The 10,300-nt window shown below is 46.4% G+C and overlaps 2 non-coding genes across 2 annotated transcripts; both read right to left on the bottom strand.

Moving 5' to 3' along the window:
• Window positions 1–5,876: 5,876 nt before the first annotated feature.
• Window positions 5,877–5,948, bottom strand: Trnai-aau (transfer RNA isoleucine (anticodon AAU)). Its single transcript has one exon. It is a non-coding gene; the product is annotated as a tRNA-Ile (tRNA).
• A 2,948-nt stretch (window positions 5,949–8,896) lies between these two features.
• Window positions 8,897–8,968, bottom strand: Trnai-aau (transfer RNA isoleucine (anticodon AAU)). The gene has a single exon. It is a non-coding gene; the product is annotated as a tRNA-Ile (tRNA).
• Between the last annotated feature and the right edge of the window lie 1,332 nt (window positions 8,969–10,300).

Raw genomic sequence — 10,300 nt, 5'->3', positions numbered from 1 at the left:
ACATCTGACACGTAACCGATGTGCTCTCCAAACCACAACACTTGCATTTCAGAACATGTCTTTCACACATGTCTACAAAATCACCTTCACCTTCAAATACAGTTTCCTTGCGACTGACAGAGACGTAGGCAAAGTTTAAAGTTGCTATTTCCATTAAATCTCGTTAATCAGAAAAACGGTAATTTACACCTGCAGCGGAACAAAATTCCGTTCCGCCCAGCGTCTGGGTCGAACCCACGACACTGGGATTAAGAGTCTGACGCTCTACCGACTGAGATAGCCGGCTACCTCGGTGAATACTTGCCGGGTAGCACGTCACACAGCACTCGTTTGGGTTGGGTGGTCCCATACAGAATCTCTCCATGCTGCCTAATGTTTTCCTAACGTCACACTCGTCACGTACTTCACTTTTATGTCATAATCATTTCTGAGAGGCAAAGAAATTGCATGACAACAAGCAGAGCTAGTGGCGTCAAAATTAACACACATACTTTATGTGACTCAAAAGCCGAACGAGTTACTTTCCGACGTTGTTTTAGATGTGCAAGTGCCAGTCAAAACTCGCGGTGTCGGCACTCTGCCGACCATTTCGTTAGTTAACACCGGTCTTGCTGTGTGTGTTTCAAGCTCAAGAGCATCTCCAAGCAAAAAATGGTCAACAGCAACATTCAGACGGTTTCGTACTGCTCAATTGCTACATTAAAACGGTATGTTTCTTTTTCAGAACTGGAAAAACACAAGCGTGACAGCATTCGAACCTGTAATCTTCAGATACGAAGTCCGACGCCTTATCCATTAGACCACACGGTCACTGACGATCAACATTTACATGTATACGACTCATCTCGAAACGCTCACACCCCTGAGGATTTGTGTTTTCGTTCTACACAGCCGCTGCCCCTTGCTCTTTCCCACCCATTCGTTACATTCAACCTCTGACGAGACCGACCAAATATAGACTGAGAAACAAGACCACACAATCTGTGCATTCGGAAGCGAAGGCAGGCCGTCCCTCGCCGCATTTGCTACGGTGGCCATTTGCTACTTCTGCAGAAGCGGCGGCGGCGACGACGACGACGACGACGACGACGACGACGACGAAGATCGCGAGAGACTCTGAGATATGTGAGAAATACATCTATAAAATGTAATTCAGACTGCCTCGTCCCACCTTATGCTGTACCGCTTTGGCAAATGCTTTATCTGCGCCATTCGCCATAATCACATCTGAGAGTAAATCTTAAAAAAACGCCTGTCGCTAATTGTTCGTCATCACAGGTACTGTTTGCTATACGGCCACGACGCGCAACTGATTTCCAAAATTCATCTTTCTCCTGTGAGGATGGAACTTACAACCCCTGGTTTATTAGACCAGTGCTCTACCACTGAGCTAAAGAGGCGCGGCCTAGCGGTACTCTTGGGTACTTCGTCCTTACGGTCGTCTGCACCATCAGACTTTAGCTGACAACACTTCATATTACCGGCTAATATTTGCAGCTATGGCGACAAATTACTGCTTGGCTACACATCTGACACGTAACCGATGTGCTCTCCAAACCACAACACTTGCATTTCAGAACATGTCTTTCACACATGTCTACAAAATCACCTTCACCTTCAAATACAGTTTCCTTGCGACTGACAGAGACGTAGGCAAAGTTTAAAGTTGCTATTTCCATTAAATCTCGTTAATCAGAAAAACGGTAATTTACACCTGCAGCGGAACAAAATTCCGTTCCGCCCAGCGTCTGGCTCGAACCCACGACCCTGGGATTAAGAGTCTGACGCTCTACCGACTGAGATAGCCGGCTACCTCGGTGAATACTTGCCGGGTAGCACGTCACACAGTACTCGTTTGGGTTGGGTGGTCCCATACAGAATCTCTCCATGCTGCCTAATGTTTTCCTAACGTCACACTCGTCACGTACTTCACTTTTATGTCATAATCATTTCTGAGAGGCAAAGAAATTGCATGACAACAAGCAGAGCTAGTGGCGTCAAAATTAACACACATACTTTATGTGACTCAAAAGCCGAACGAGTTACTTTCCGACGTTGTTTTAGATGTGCAAGTGCCAGTCAAAACTCGCGGTGTCGGCACTCTGCCGACCATTTCGTTAGTTAACACCGGTCTTGCTGTGTGTGTTTCAAGCTCAAGAGCATCTCCAAGCAAAAAATGGTCAACAGCAACATTCAGACGGTTTCGTACTGCTCAATTGCTACATTAAAACGGTATGTTTCTTTTTCAGAACTGGAAAAACACAAGCGTGACAGCATTCGAACCTGTAATCTTCAGATACGAAGTCCGACGCCTTATCCATTAGACCACACGGTCACTGACGATCAACATTTACATGTATACGACTCATCTCGAAACGCTCACACCCCTGAGGATTTGTGTTTTCGTTCTACACAGCCGCTGCCCCTTGCTCTTTCCCACCCATTCGTTACATTCAACCTCTGACGAGACCGACCAAATATAGACTGAGAAACAAGACCACACAATTTGTGCATTCGGAATCGAAGGCAGGCCGTCCCTCGCCGCATTTGCTACGATGGCCATTTGCTACTTCTGCAGAAGCGGCGGCGGCGACGACGACGACGACGACGACGACGACGAAGATCGCGAGAGACTCTGAGATACGTGAGAAATACATCTATAAAATGTAATTCAGACTGCCTCGTCCCACCTTATGCTGTACCGCTTTGGCAAATGCTTTATCTGCGCCATTCGCCTTAATCACATCTGAGAGTAAATCTTAAAAAAACGCCTGTCGCTAATTGTTCGTCATCACAGGTACTGTTTGCTATACGGCCACGACGCGCAACTGATTTCCAAAATTCATCTTTCTCCTGTGAGGATGGAACTTACAACCCCTGGTTTATTAGACCAGTGCTCTACCACTGAGCTAAAGAGGCGCGGCCTAGCGGTACTCTTGGGTACTTCGTCCTTACGGTCGTCTGCACCATCAGACTTTAGCTGACAACACTTCATATTACCGGCTAATATTTGCAGCTATGGTGACAAATTACTGCTTGGCTACACATCTGACACGTAACCGATGTGCTCTCCAAACCACAACACTTGCATTTCAGAACATGTCTTTCACACATGTCTACAAAATCACCTTCACCTTCAAATACAGTTTCCTTGCCACTGACAGAGACGTAGGCAAAGTTTAAAGTTGCTATTTCCATTAAATCTCGTTAATCAGAAAAACGGTAATTTACACCTGCAGCGGAACAAAATTCCGTTCCGCCCAGCGTCTGGCTCGAACCCACGACCCTGGGATTAAGAGTCTGACGCTCTACCGACTGAGATAGCCGGCTACCTCGGTGAATACTTGCCGGGTAGCACGTCACACAGTACTCGTTTGGGTTGGGTGGTCCCATACAGAATCTCTCCATGCTGCCTAATGTTTTCCTAACGTCACACTCGTCACGTACTTCACTTTTATGTCATAATCATTTCTGAGAGGCAAAGAAATTGCATGACAACAAGCAGAGCTAGTGGCGTCAAAATTAACACACATACTTTATGTGACTCAAAAGCCGAACGAGTTACTTTCCGACGTTGTTTTAGATGTGCAAGTGCCAGTCAAAACTCGCGGTGTCGGCACTCTGCCGACCATTTCGTTAGTTAACACCGGTCTTGCTGTGTGTGTTTCAAGCTCAAGAGCATCTCCAAGCAAAAAATGGTCAACAGCAACATTCAGACGGTTTCGTACTGCTCAATTGCTACATTAAAACGGTATGTTTCTTTTTCAGAACTGGAAAAACACAAGCGTGACAGCATTCGAACCTGTAATCTTCAGATACGAAGTCCGACGCCTTATCCATTAGACCACACGGTCACTGACGATCAACATTTACATGTATACGACTCATCTCGAAACGCTCACACCCCTGAGGATTTGTGTTTTCGTTCTACACAGCCGCTGCCCCTTGCTCTTTCCCACCCATTCGTTACATTCAACCTCTGACGAGACCGACCAAATATAGACTGAGAAACAAGACCACACAATTTGTGCATTCGGAATCGAAGGCAGGCCGTCCCTCGCCGCATTTGCTACGATGGCCATTTGCTACTTCTGCAGAAGCGGCGGCGGCGACGACGACGACGAAGATCGCGAGAGACTCTGAGATACGTGAGAAATACATCTATAAAATGTAATTCAGACTGCCTCGTCCCACCTTATGCTGTACCGCTTTGGCAAATGCTTTATCTGCGCCATTCGCCTTAATCACATCTGAGAGTAAATCTTAAAAAAACGCCTGTCGCTAATTGTTCGTCATCACAGGTACTGTTTGCTATACGGCCACGACGCGCAACTGATTTCCAAAATTCATCTTTCTCCTGTGAGGATGGAACTTACAACCCCTGGTTTATTAGACCAGTGCTCTACCACTGAGCTAAAGAGGCGCGGCCTAGCGGTACTCTTGGGTACTTCGTCCTTACGGTCGTCTGCACCATCAGACTTTAGCTGACAACACTTCATATTACCGGCTAATATTTGCAGCTATGGCGACAAATTACTGCTTGGCTACACATCTGACACGTAACCGATGTGCTCTCCAAACCACAACACTTGCATTTCAGAACATGTCTTTCACACATGTCTACAAAATCACCTTCACCTTCAAATACAGTTTCCTTGCGACTGACAGAGACGTAGGCAAAGTTTAAAGTTGCTATTTCCATTAAATCTCGTTAATCAGAAAAACGGTAATTTACACCTGCAGCGGAACAAAATTCCGTTCCGCCCAGCGTCTGGCTCGAACCCACGACCCTGGGATTAAGAGTCTGACGCTCTACCGACTGAGATAGCCGGCTACCTCGGTGAATACTTGCCGGGTAGCACGTCACACAGCACTCGTTTGGGTTGGGTGGTCCCATACAGAATCTCTCCATGCTGCCTAATGTTTTCCTAACGTCACACTCGTCACGTACTTCACTTTTATGTCATAATCATTTCTGAGAGGCAAAGAAATTGCATGACAACAAGCAGAGCTAGTGGCGTCAAAATTAACACACATACTTTATGTGACTCAAAAGCCGAACGAGTTACTTTCCGACGTTGTTTTAGATGTGCAAGTGCCAGTCAAAACTCGCGGTGTCGGCACTCTGCCGACCATTTCGTTAGTTAACACCGGTCTTGCTGTGTGTGTTTCAAGCTCAAGAGCATCTCCAAGCAAAAAATGGTCAACAGCAACATTCAGACGGTTTCGTACTGCTCAATTGCTACATTAAAACGGTATGTTTCTTTTTCAGAACTGGAAAAACACAAGCGTGACAGCATTCGAACCTGTAATCTTCAGATACGAAGTCCGACGCCTTATCCATTAGACCACACGGTCACTGACGATCAACATTTACATGTATACGACTCATCTCGAAACGCTCACACCCCTGAGGATTTGTGTTTTCGTTCTACACAGCCGCTGCCCCTTGCTCTTTCCCACCCATTCGTTACATTCAACCTCTGACGAGACCGACCAAATATAGACTGAGAAACAAGACCACACAATTTGTGCATTCGGAATCGAAGGCAGGCCGTCCCTCGCCGCATTTGCTACGATGGCCATTTGCTACTTCTGCAGAAGCGGCGGCGGCGACGACGACGACGACGACGACGACGACGACGACGAAGATCGCGAGAGACTCTGAGATATGTGAGAAATACATCTATAAAATGTAATTCAGACTGCCTCTTCCCACCTTATGCTGTACCGCTTTGGCAAATGCTTTATCTGCGCCATTCGCCTTAATCACATCTGAGAGTAAATCTTAAAAAAACGCCTGTCGCTAATTGTTCGTCATCACAGGTACTGTTTGCTATACGGCCACGACGCGCAACTGATTTCCAAAATTCATCTGTCTCCTGTGAGGATGGAACTTACAACCCTTGGTTTATTAGACCAGTGCTCTACCACTGAGCTAAAGAGGCGCGGCCTAGCGGTACTCTTGGGTACTTCGTCCTTACGGTCGTCTGCACCATCAGACTTTAGCTGACAACACTTCATATTACCGGCTAATATTTGCAGCTATGGCGACAAATTACTGCTTGGCTACACATCTGACACGTAACCGATGTGCTCTCCAAACCACAACACTTGCATTTCAGAACATGTCTTTCACACATGTCTACAAAATCACCTTCACCTTCAAATACAGTTTCCTTGCGACTGACAGAGACGTAGGCAAAGTTTAAAGTTGCTATTTCCATTAAATCTCGTTAATCAGAAAAACGGTAATTTACACCTGCAGCGGAACAAAATTCCGTTCCGCCCAGCGTCTGGCTCGAACCCACGACCCTGGGATTAAGAGTCTGACGCTCTACCGACTGAGATAGCCGGCTACCTCGGTGAATACTTGCCGGGTAGCACGTCACACAGTACTCGTTTGGGTTGGGTGGTCCCATACAGAATCTCTCCATGCTGCCTAATGTTTTCCTAACGTCACACTCGTCACGTACTTCACTTTTATGTCATAATCATTTCTGAGAGGCAAAGAAATTGCATGACAACAAGCAGAGCTAGTGGCGTCAAAATTAACACACATACTTTATGTGACTCAAAAGCCGAACGAGTTACTTTCCGACGTTGTTTTAGATGTGCAAGTGCCAGTCAAAACTCGCGGTGTCGGCACTCTGCCGACCATTTCGTTAGTTAACACCGGTCTTGCTGTGTGTGTTTCAAGCTCAAGAGCATCTCCAAGCAAAAAATGGTCAACAGCAACATTCAGACGGTTTCGTACTGCTCAATTGCTACATTAAAACGGTATGTTTCTTTTTCAGAACTGGAAAAACACAAGCGTGACAGCATTCGAACCTGTAATCTTCAGATACGAAGTCCGACGCCTTATCCATTAGACCACACGGTCACTGACGATCAACATTTACATGTATACGACTCATCTCGAAACGCTCACACCCCTGAGGATTTGTGTTTTCGTTCTACACAGCCGCTGCCCCTTGCTCTTTCCCACCCATTCGTTACATTCAACCTCTGACGAGACCGACCAAATATAGACTGAGAAACAAGACCACACAATTTGTGCATTCGGAATCGAAGGCAGGCCGTCCCTCGCCGCATTTGCTACGATGGCCATTTGCTACTTCTGCAGAAGCGGCGGCGGCGACGACGACGACGAAGATCGCGAGAGACTCTGAGATACGTGAGAAATACATCTATAAAATGTAATTCAGACTGCCTCGTCCCACCTTATGCTGTACCGCTTTGGCAAATGCTTTATCTGCGCCATTCGCCATAATCACATCTGAGAGTAAATCTTAAAAAAACGCCTGTCGCTAATTGTTCGTCATCACAGGTACTGTTTGCTATACGGCCACGACGCGCAACTGATTTCCAAAATTCATCTTTCTCCTGTGAGGATGGAACTTACAACCCCTGGTTTATTAGACCAGTGCTCTACCACTGAGCTAAAGAGGCGCGGTCTAGCGGTACTCTTGGGTACTTCGTCCTTACGGTCGTCTGCACCATCAGACTTTAGCTGACAACACTTCATATTACCGGCTAATATTTGCAGCTATGGCGACAAATTACTGCTTGGCTACACATCTGACACGTAACCGATGTGCTCTCCAAACCACAACACTTGCATTTCAGAACATGTCTTTCACACATGTCTACAAAATCACCTTCACCTTCAAATACAGTTTCCTTGCCACTGACAGAGACGTAGGCAAAGTTTAAAGTTGCTATTTCCATTAAATCTCGTTAATCAGAAAAACGGTAATTTACACCTGCAGCGGAACAAAATTCCGTTCCGCCCAGCGTCTGGCTCGAACCCACGACCCTGGGATTAAGAGTCTGACGCTCTACCGACTGAGATAGCCGGCTACCTCGGTGAATACTTGCCGGGTAGCACGTCACACAGTACTCGTTTGGGTTGGGTGGTCCCATACAGAATCTCTCCATGCTGCCTAATGTTTTCCTAACGTCACACTCGTCACGTACTTCACTTTTATGTCATAATCATTTCTGAGAGGCAAAGAAATTGCATGACAACAAGCAGAGCTAGTGGCGTCAAAATTAACACACATACTTTATGTGACTCAAAAGCCGAACGAGTTACTTTCCGACGTTGTTTTAGATGTGCAAGTGCCAGTCAAAACTCGCGGTGTCGGCACTCTGCCGACCATTTCGTTAGTTAACACCGGTCTTGCTGTGTGTGTTTCAAGCTCAAGAGCATCTCCAAGCAAAAAATGGTCAACAGCAACATTCAGACGGTTTCGTACTGCTCAATTGCTACATTAAAACGGTATGTTTCTTTTTCAGAACTGGAAAAACACAAGCGTGACAGCATTCGAACCTGTAATCTTCAGATACGAAGTCCGACGCCTTATCCATTAGACCACACGGTCACTGACGATCAACAGTTACATGTATACGACTCATCTCGAAACGCTCACACCCCTGAGGATTTGTGTTTTCGTTCTACACAGCCGCTGCCCCTTGCTCTTTCCCACCCATTCGTTACATTCAACCTCTGACGAGACCGACCAAATATAGACTGAGAAACAAGACCACACAATTTGTGCATTCGGAATCGAAGGCAGGCCGTCCCTCGCCGCATTTGCTACGATGGCCATTTGCTCCTTCTGCAGAAGCGGCGGCGGCGACGACGACGACGACGACGACGACGAAGATCGCGAGAGACTCTGAGATATGTGAGAAATACATCTATAAAATGTAATTCAGACTGCCTCTTCCCACCTTATGCTGTACCGCTTTGGCAAATGCTTTATCTGCGCCATTCGTCTTAATCACATCTGAGAGTAAATCTTAAAAAAACGCCTGTCGCTAATTGTTCGTCATCACAGGTACTGTTTGCTATACGGCCACGACGCGCAACTGATTTCCAAAATTCATCTGTCTCCTGTGAGGATGGAACTTACAACCCCTGGTTTATTAGACCAGTGCTCTACCACTGAGCTAAAGAGGCGCGGCCTAGCGGTACTCTTGGGTACTTCGTCCTTACGGTCGTCTGCACCATCAGACTTTAGCTGACAACACTTCATATTACCGGCTAATATTTGCAGCTATGGCGACAAATTACTGCTTGGCTACACATCTGACACGTAACCGATGTGCTCTCCAAACCACAACACTTGCATTTCAGAACATGTCTTTCACACATGTCTACAAAATCACCTTCACCTTCAAATACAGTTTCCTTGCGACTGACAGAGACGTAGGCAAAGTTTAAAGTTGCTATTTCCATTAAATCTCGTTAATCAGAAAAACGGTAATTTACACCTGCAGCGGAACAAAATTCCGTTCCGCCCAGCGTCTGGCTCGAACCCACGACCCTGGGATTAAGAGTCTCACGCTCTACCGACTGAGATAGCCGGCTACCTCGGTGAATACTTGCCGGGTAGCACGTCACACAGTACTCGTTTGGGTTGGGTGGTCCCATACAGAATCTCTCCATGCTGCCTAATGTTTTCCTAACGTCACACTCGTCACGTACTTCACTTTTATGTCATAATCATTTCTGAGAGGCAAAGAAATTGCATGACAACAAGCAGAGCTAGTGGCGTCAAAATTAACACACATACTTTATGTGACTCAAAAGCCGAACGAGTTACTTTCCGACGTTGTTTTAGATGTGCAAGTGCCAGTCAAAACTCGCGGTGTCGGCACTCTGCCGACCATTTCGTTAGTTAACACCGGTCTTGCTGTGTGTGTTTCAAGCTCAAGAGCATCTCCAAGCAAAAAATGGTCAACAGCAACATTCAGACGGTTTCGTACTGCTCAATTGCTACATTAAAACGGTATGTTTCTTTTTCAGAACTGGAAAAACACAAGCGTGACAGCATTCGAACCTGTAATCTTCAGATACGAAGTCCGACGCCTTATCCATTAGACCACACGGTCACTGACGATCAACATTTACATGTATACGACTCATCTCGAAACGCTCACACCCCTGAGGATTTGTGTTTTCGTTCTACACAGCCGCTGCCCCTTGCTCTTTCCCACCCATTCGTTACATTCAACCTCTGACGAGACCGACCAAATATAGACTGAGAAACAAGACCACACAATTTGTGCATTCGGAATCGAAGGCAGGCCGTCCCTCGCCGCATTTGCTACGATGGCCATTTGCTACTTCTGCAGAAGCGGCGACGACGACGACGACGACGACGACGACGACGACGAAGATCGCGAGAGACTCTGAGATATGTGAGAAATACATCTATAAAATGTAATTCAGACTGCCTCGTCCCACCTTATGCTGTACCGCTTTGGCAAATGCTTTATCTGCGCCATT

The sequence above is a fragment of the Schistocerca gregaria genome, unplaced genomic scaffold (genome assembly GCF_023897955.1).
Source record: "Schistocerca gregaria isolate iqSchGreg1 unplaced genomic scaffold, iqSchGreg1.2 ptg000361l, whole genome shotgun sequence".
Taxonomy (NCBI): Eukaryota; Metazoa; Arthropoda; class Insecta; order Orthoptera; family Acrididae; genus Schistocerca; species Schistocerca gregaria.
This window is presented reverse-complemented; position numbering and strand designations above follow the sequence as displayed.